Raw genomic sequence first — 8,702 nt, forward strand, 5'->3', positions numbered from 1 at the left:
GGAAGTTATAAGAAAGTCTATAGGCCGATAAGAGAAACCAGGAATCCTTCAATTCATTGACGTCATGAAAATCCTCTGTATTTTTATGATTTCATTCCAAATTTGTCATTCCTTCTCTTCCAAATCTCCCCATATTGTAGATCCAATAGTTTTCATACTCTCAGAATTAGTAAATCCAATTTTACTTATCAAACTGATTTAATCTGACGTGCTTGGACTTTTTGGTGGCACGTTCATTGAAGTAAAGGAAGACGTGAGATGACTTCTTTATGTTTCTTTGTCTTCCAGAGCAGGTGTAACGTGTTCCATCACTCTATGTCGACACTTTTGGCCACGCCCCTCGTGGGCTGGGCTCCTCTGTTACCTTGCAGAGGGGTGTTGACTCTGGGCCTGGCACCAGAGAGTTGCGACGTTGCCTCAATTAGCCACCCTGGATCTTGTGTCAGGGCTGTGAGGACAAGAGGAGGAGGGGTGGCGGTGGATGTGATACTCTGGGTTTGGGAGTCTGTCACTAACCTGGTTGCCCCATAGTGTGTCTTTGCATATCGTGTGCCTGTGCATACACACTTTCAGCTCTTTTTACATGGATGGGACAGAAACACAGCCACGGTGGCCTCTGCAACTTCCCCTTTTGGCCAAAGAATGCCTCAGCTTTAACTGCTGCCAGGCCTAACAGGGAATAAGTTACAACTGATCCGATGTCAGATATTCTCTGGAAAGTGGTAGTTGCCAGCAGGTTTAAGGTTAAGGAGCATTCTGGTGCTGGATCTGCGCTCGGGGGGCATCAGGGCTAGGAGGAAGTAATGCCGGCAGAGGGGGGGGGGGGGGGTGAGTGTACCTCCCTGCTACCCCCTAGCCACCCTCCTCCAACTGCCATCTGATGTGAGGTAACATGTGAGGGCGAGCTTCCATCTGTCCACGGTATACGCTAGCAGAAGGTGCAGCTAATGAGGCTTGATTTGCTGCTGCACCTGCCTCCAATCTGGGGGGTGATGGTGATGTTGGTGGTTGTGGTTGCGGTGGTGTGTGTGTGTGTGTATTTGAGGTTGTTCCGTCTCTCACAACCCTCTAATCCAGCCCCCTCAAGGTGTAATCATTGGTTAGCTTGTATGGGAGTGCCTGCAGGTTGATGGACCCTGGGAATTCATTAGGAAGTAGGTGAGGCCTTGAGTGGTGAGTGCCTTTTGACCCGCCTGCAAACACCCTCTTCACATTACAAAAAAGAGGACGATTCAAAAGGGGAAGGGGGGAAGAATTCAGCCTATAGACTCGTCCGTGTGTCTTGCCATTAAATCGTTAACGTTTTCCTGCTTTTGTTGTGGCTCTGACAGCTGGGTGGTAACAGTTTGTTCAGGAGGAACAGGGTCAGCGCGGCGTGAGAAGCAGTTGTTGCATCCGTGTAGCTGGTTAGTGTATGTTTGTGAAATGCAATCATAACAAGATCTTTTTTGATGCTGGAAGATGAGGTTGTTTTCTTCCAGATGGTGCAAGGGGGGAGGTGTTATGTCCACATGTTAAATGCAGCATGTTTATCCCCCTTCTCTGTTCCCTGTCACAGATACCATTTGACACAAGAGCTCTTCAGGGGCCAGTTATTCCAGGCCATTGAATCCAGATCAAAACCAGCCTGTGTGTTTTTTTGTGACTCAGTGTTCTGCTCGCTTCCCCCCCACCCTCCCCCCCTTTTTTTTTTTTTTTTTTTTCCACAATCAGTCCCTCACTGCTTCTGGAAATGGGAAGACAAAATCCTCACCACAACGCTGCATTAAAAAAAGCCACAAATATGACTGTGGCTCTCTCAAGGCTCAGCGTCGCTTCCACTTTGATACAATACATGACATCCTAATAGTGCGTGTGTGTGTACTCGGAGCTTTAGATTTCATTACGCCGGGCTGTAGCTCTGTATGTGTGGAGCGTTTGGGTCAGTGGAAGAAGTTTGGAGGAAGGAAGGCATGAAGACGAAACAAAAGCGAAAGCATTCATGGCCCGAGGCGGCGGCGGCAGCAGCACTGATCACTGATGGTGAGCCTGTCGCTGGGAATCCTTCAATGCAAGCTGCGTGAATAATCCACCCGGTGATGTCATCGCCTACAAAAGCGGTGTGCCACTTTAGATTATTTTTAAATTAGCTGGTCCATTCAGAGGGAACTTCAATGTGGAGGCCCAAATTAGAGTTTGCATATTAATGAGCGACTTGGACGGACTGGTTATGCTTAACACGGTCACGTTTGTTTCAGAATATACTTTAAACGTGTGTGTTTCTATAGCTACCGACAAGGAAATGACTAGAAACTCTGATAATCACAGAACAACTTTGCTCCTGTTCCTTTAAGATGTTTCCATACATGATAACCTTAAACATTATGTGTCTTATATCAGCGTGCTACAGAATCAGCCAACATATGCTTGACCATGTTATTCATCAGCATCTGGAAGGGAAAACCCATATCCTTCATTTGCATTCCAAACGCCTCAGTTTATGCTACACCTTATGATTTCATGAATACTTTACGGCTGCTGCTCCACTTTGTTGATATGGCTCAGATTTCTAATGAGTTGAACTTAAGTAAAGTATCTGACCTGACAGTAAGATGACGTCCTGCTGTCGGTGTGTGAGCTGTGCGGCTCCTCACAGCTCTCACAGCTCTGTTGTCATATTGTATAAACTCATCCTTTTTATAGATGTGTTTAAATGAATGTTGTCAAATCTGGGCGCTGTTATCACTTTATAGCTTCTGTCACCAGATGAGTCGAGCAGACAGCCGTAAATCTGAGGGCCCCGTGTTGAAATTATGAGGCAGTTCCATGGGAAAACAATTTATGCTGTGAATCTAAGAAATGCTTATCATCCCATTGGACTCGTTTGTTTATTTTCAAATTCCCCTCTTTAGTGGGTTTGGAATTGTAGCAATGTTTGTGCTTACTTTGGCCAAAGGGGACTCACTATAAATGTGATTAAGAGAAAGGATACTGTCCTCTGCTGGTGGATACAAGAATTACGTCTTCATAAATCCCTATGAAACACACACACTTACTGCAGTAATCAAGCCTGCTGGTGTACCGCTGAGTACATGATATGACATCTGTGTTTGAAGATTTCTCATTGGAATAGTTAATGTTCTCAACAAGTGCAGATTGATACATTTATAACGGAAATGCAGAACCTTGGATTGGATTATTTAATCTGTATTATTTTTAATTGCATGCATGAGTGCGTTTTTTGTGTTTGTGTGTGTGCGTGTGTGTGTGTGTATCTGTATTTTCCCGTCCCATAGCATGTAAGAGAGGGGCATATAATTGCACATTAACACAACTTTCTCTTAGAGTAAATGCAGAGTTAACAATTGTTAGACAGTTTACCAGTCAGGCCATAATGGTCTAACCAGATAATTGTCGAAAGGTTTTAAGGACCATTGCAAATCATTCATCAAAGCAAGTGTAAATCCCATATGTTTCTTTTGCCTCTCTCTCATGTGTAATGGTGCTCCATCCTCGCGGCTGACGTGGGTCAGATCTCCAGGCAGGTGGCTGGGAAATGGAGGCAGATGGGCTGAGTATGCCACCACTGAATCTGTGAAGTTCGCTCTTCACTTTCAAGCTGCACCGATGGGTCCTTGAATTATTACTGGGCCCCCCATTCATAATTAGCCCAGGCCTGGTGGGGACCAAAGCCCCACTAATGATGCCTTTGTTGTTGCTGATCTATGCTGCACAATCAACAAGAGAGAACGTATGACTGGGAGAAGCAGTCCCACACTGCGCGATAACGTGCCTTAAGGGCAGCCTCTCTAAAACAATCACGCATGGTTTCAGTGCTCCCCTTGTTAAAGATGAGTGTTCATATGGGGTATGTGCATTTGTGTGTGTGTGTGTGTGTGTGTGTGTGTGTGTGTGTGTGTGTGTGTGTGTGTGTGTGTGTGTGTGTGTGTGTGTGTGTGTGTGTGTGTGTGTGTGTGTGTGTGTGTGTGTGTGTGTGTGTGTGTGTGTGTGTGTGTGTGTGTGTGGGTGGGTGGACTGTGGGTAGAGCGGAGGTATATTATGCGTGCATATGTCAAGGGGAGACTGTGTGTGTGTGTGTGTGTGTGTGTGAGAAAGAGAAGCTTGCAGCTCTTCAGATATGCCAGTTCCCACAGGCCACAGCTATTTGATATCATAAGCCTTCCCAGTGCACTTGCTGTACGTTTAACAAGCACACATCCTTCACAAATATTCAGTCTGCTTTGATTTATTTGTATTTGTTGACTTCCCTGTTTCAGCCTTCTCCCTCAAACACAGATCTATAATTTTTATGTACTGAAAGGCAAGGCTATGAGACAAAATGCCTCCTTTAATAGCGCTGAGGAAGTAAGCATATATAAACAGAGCTGCTTGTAGGTCAGGACCAGAGTAAGGTTGCATTGTAATCAAATTAAATGAACAACCAACAAGGAGCGTGCTGTGTAAACTAATACACATTAAAACTGAGAAAATTCAAAGATGTATATTAAAGTTGTCGCAGTTTTCCGTTTTTTCCTCCTCCAACATTTTTAGTTTTCATTTTACCAACGTCATATTTTTGTGAATTTCTTCTAAAGTAAAACAAAAATCTCTCTGATAGAATTTTGTCAACAACCACTAATGTGTAGCTAAGGCAATTTAGTATAAATATGTGTTATAGAGAAATGTTTTATTATTGTTATTTCTTTCTCTTTAGGCTGTTTTATTTTATTTTATAATTCAAACCACACAAATATTGCCTGTAGGCTTGTTCGGACCTGGCAGAGGTATGGACTCAAAAGTGTGCACTTCTAGTCTTTTAATAGCAGTTGAAACCGTATCAGCTCATCTTGAAGCCGGAGATAGAAGTAGACAAAATGGCAATAAGGGCAACGCTTTAATCTCCTCCCATCATGTTGACCCTCTTACCTGGGAAAGGTTTTCTTCTTCGCCCGCTGGACAAAATCACAAACACAATCCAAAATGGAGCGTCAGTACCATGTGTGTATCGTTGCTTTGCTTGTTATTGTCTCGTTGATTTGACAACGTGAGGAACATCGACAAGACATTCATTTTGAGTGAGTATCACTGCATGCATGGTGGTTTACTTCTTAAATTAATGATGATCACATTGATAGATATCTTAACAGTTAATACATACCTGTTCTATCACATTCCAGTCCTTTCACATGTGTCTCAGCTTCCTTGAGAGGATGCACTTGAACATCCTCCACTGAAGGAGACTGACGTTTTTGGCAGCTTCAGCCGTCTCCTCTGCCATTGGGAGAGCTGGCAACATGGTGGCACCAGCATCTGTTTCATCCTCACAGAAGCAAGGAGGAGCTGGGAAGGAAAAACTGATTTTTTTCCCCGTTATTTTTAAATATAAAATTCAACATATTCAACATGTCAAGGCTGAAAATGTAGCGCATCTCTGCAGCAAACATGCTCGTGCTTTTGTTAAGAACCACACTGGAAAAAAAGCTTTTAAATAAGGAGTGAAATGTTCCTTAATGTGCAAATAGGTCAAGTGATTCTCCCTTAATACACTTCAAAACAACATAGAGTGTAAAGAAGTAGAAGATAAATTGAATCATCTAAAATAAATAATTAAATTGATCTAATTAAATTCATTTGAAATTGACTTCTTGGTTCCAAACAAAAATAGCAGACACAAGTTAGTTAGAGTTCCTTGAGACACTTCAGGTTGATGTAATGTAGCAGAGGAAAGTGTTCATGTGTCCATCAGGCTGCATCCCAAAGTTCAGCATCTTGGCCCCTGTTCAGATGAAAGGGACCCGGAGCTTTTTCTTGACTGTGCATTGACAGCCTGTGTTAAATGATTGCTCTCCTCCCACTGGTTAAGCTCAGCTTTGAAGTCACACGTGAAAGGATTACCAATCATGTCCAGATATGCCAAGGCAAAGGGAGGAAAAGGTGGAGTACACTCCGTCATTAGAGTCACTTTCCTTCTGCGCTTGAGTCATTTGGGCGACTTGAGTGATGTTGACTTCTACAAGTAGTTCAATGTGAATCAGCTTTGGGTGATGGACTGGAGTTGACACATGGAGATGTAGAAGAGGACAAATTGTTTTTGAGCTGTAAGGAAGTCTCAGGTTGTGTGAAATCCCAAACTATTATGATTAAATACAGTTTAACATGTATTCTTATTACGAAGAAATTCAGTTTCAATTGACGTTGGTTATTTCAGATAAAGAATTTCCTTTGTCATCCTTCTGGCACTAATAGCTTTCATGCTCTACTTTTTTGGAGCTATGATTGTTTAGATGTTGTTACATTTGAGCCCATTGAAATCAACAATGTTTGAGCAGAATGGCTCACTGATTACATTGAAACTAGGATGTAGGAAGTCAGCTGTGCAGAAGCCCTCTACGGCTGCTGGCATGGTGGAGAGAGTGTTGGCAGCCAATTGTTCCAAACTGTGTTGTTCCACTGATCTGAGCAAAGAGAGTTCAGTGATGTGATGAGCTGATTTTGTTAAAGAGAGACGATGATCACAGCAAATGCAAAATGTGATCGGATACGAAAACTCAAAGGTAACTGCAAAGATGCTTTATACGTTCTGTCCCCTAATTTCGCTTAAACTTTCACTAACGGTCACACACTCCGGGGCTGCGTAGAGAAAGAGCTAAGCTTCTTCCCAAACAACACACAGGCCCAGGAGTGGATGAGCCTCTGCCCTGACCTGGATCCTGCAACAAGGAAGAACCAGGAAGACAAAACACACACACACACACACACACACACACACACACACACACACACACACACACACACACACACAGCGTCCAGTGGAACATTTTTTGAAGTACAGAAGAAAGACAAACTGGCAGCTGTCATGTCAGATCCACTTTCCCTGCAGTCGCCCAACTGACCTTCAGTCAATCACATAACACACACACTTACCTGGTCAGCAGCATATGGCTGCTTAAGCAAAATCGAAATGTTCATAATGTGATTTTGTGGTATTAAAGGACATTGTTCCTTTAAACAGCCACTATCTAGCCCATTAGACTCCTCCACTTCTTCCTGTTTCATTCCATCCAGGTGCATACTGGGAACGCTGCCATGTGTGTCCCCTGGTGCACAACAGTACAGCGCAGCTGTGGAAGCCACCTAAATTTGATTCCTCTCGTTGTAGCCTAGCAACGGTGGGTATTAGCGCACACAAGCTGGATGGGTGCAGTTCTGGTGCCAGAGGCAGGATGGGCGCCTGGTTGCAGCTCATTGGCAGATGACATTGAGTGAATGCTGGCATTCTGAGATTAGAGGATCAGACACTCACGGCTCTCAATGCAGGATAGTGTGAAATGTAAAAGCAGGAGCAGGAGCAGCAGGGGTCCACAGGTCCTTTACCCTTGATGTACAGATGTACACAGATACATACATACATACACATTACATCACCTCTGTTTCAGTGTGTTCATATCCGTTCCCTGTGCTGGTATTTGTTTTTAAGCAGAAGCCTCTGTTGATGCAAATCAAAATGCAAAATTTTCAGATGCAAAACAAACAAACAAACCAAAATACAGTTTTAACAGAGGCTGATCAGATCTTGGCTCCCTCCTTGGATCGGGGCGGAGGCCCAGGATCTGAGCAGATGCACTGGCCTACTTCCAGCAGTGACAAATGCCTAAAGTCACCTTTGCTATTGATTTACGTTGAACACATTAACTACTGTTTAGACTTGTTAAGAACTCATTACTGGGGGCATCTTACTAGGTCATAAAGTTTTGTCCCATATAAACAGGAGTTCCTGGTTTGAGTCCAGCACCTTCATCACCGGTCTAACTTCATCCCCTAAACAACATTTAAACCAGTCCAGCCCTTGTGGAATTCAAACCAGTAAGTAGCGTTTCCACCGGCTTCAGGCTTCTTGGAGGGGGAAGGTGACTGCCCCCCCTCTCCGACCCCCAACCCCCCCACCCACCCAAAGGCATTGGCATCTACACTAGCATGGGGTTTGCTAGTATACCAGATGCCTCACGCCACATGCTTCAACCACTTTGATTTCATCTCTGTGCAGTTGTTGATGAGATCTGTCCACGTTTGACGCAACCTGCCTCCCGTCCTCTTGTAACTTTCATCTTCCTCGAGCCAGCCGGGCAGGCGGGCAGCCGCGGCTGTCTTGAGATGTCACCCGGTGACGTGCCGTGTCCATCTGGTGCACGTTGTAATGGGCCTGGATGAATGAATGGCCAGCCACTCCACTGCTCCCTTTATGATTCTCAGCAGTGGTGCTGTCCAACTTTGATTCCCCAGTTATTAGAGAATCGAATTCCCCACTGAGGCGACGCCCAGAAGAGAGGAAGAGAAAGAGACAGACAATAAAGAGTGTGAAATCTATGGCCGTGCAACAGAACACACTGTACAGCCCACCACTGCTCGCTTCCTGGAGCCGCTTCACTCTTTTTTGTCTGTGTGTCGGTGAAAGTTTCCCCAACACTTGCAGATTTGTATCAGTGCCAGTATGTATGTATGTGTGTGTGTAAGTGTGTGTGTGTGTGTGTGTGTGTGTATGTAGGGTTAACTGTATGAATCATCATGAGTCTTTGCTGCAAAAACAGGAATGCTGCTTGTAAGAAAGTGTGATTTGAAGATGATTTGCTCTTCTCTCGCCAATAAGTAAAAAGTCTGAAAAGTGATTTGTGAGTGAGTGAGTGTGTGTATGTGTTTGATGGGGGTTGGTGGCTAGAAAGATGTTT

This window comes from Genypterus blacodes, unplaced genomic scaffold, assembly GCF_046128005.1.
Source record: "Genypterus blacodes isolate CSIRO-AG114 ecotype Tasmania unplaced genomic scaffold, CSIRO-AGI_Gbla_v1 ptg000027l_1, whole genome shotgun sequence".
Lineage (NCBI taxonomy): Eukaryota > Metazoa > Chordata > Actinopteri > Ophidiiformes > Ophidiidae > Genypterus > Genypterus blacodes.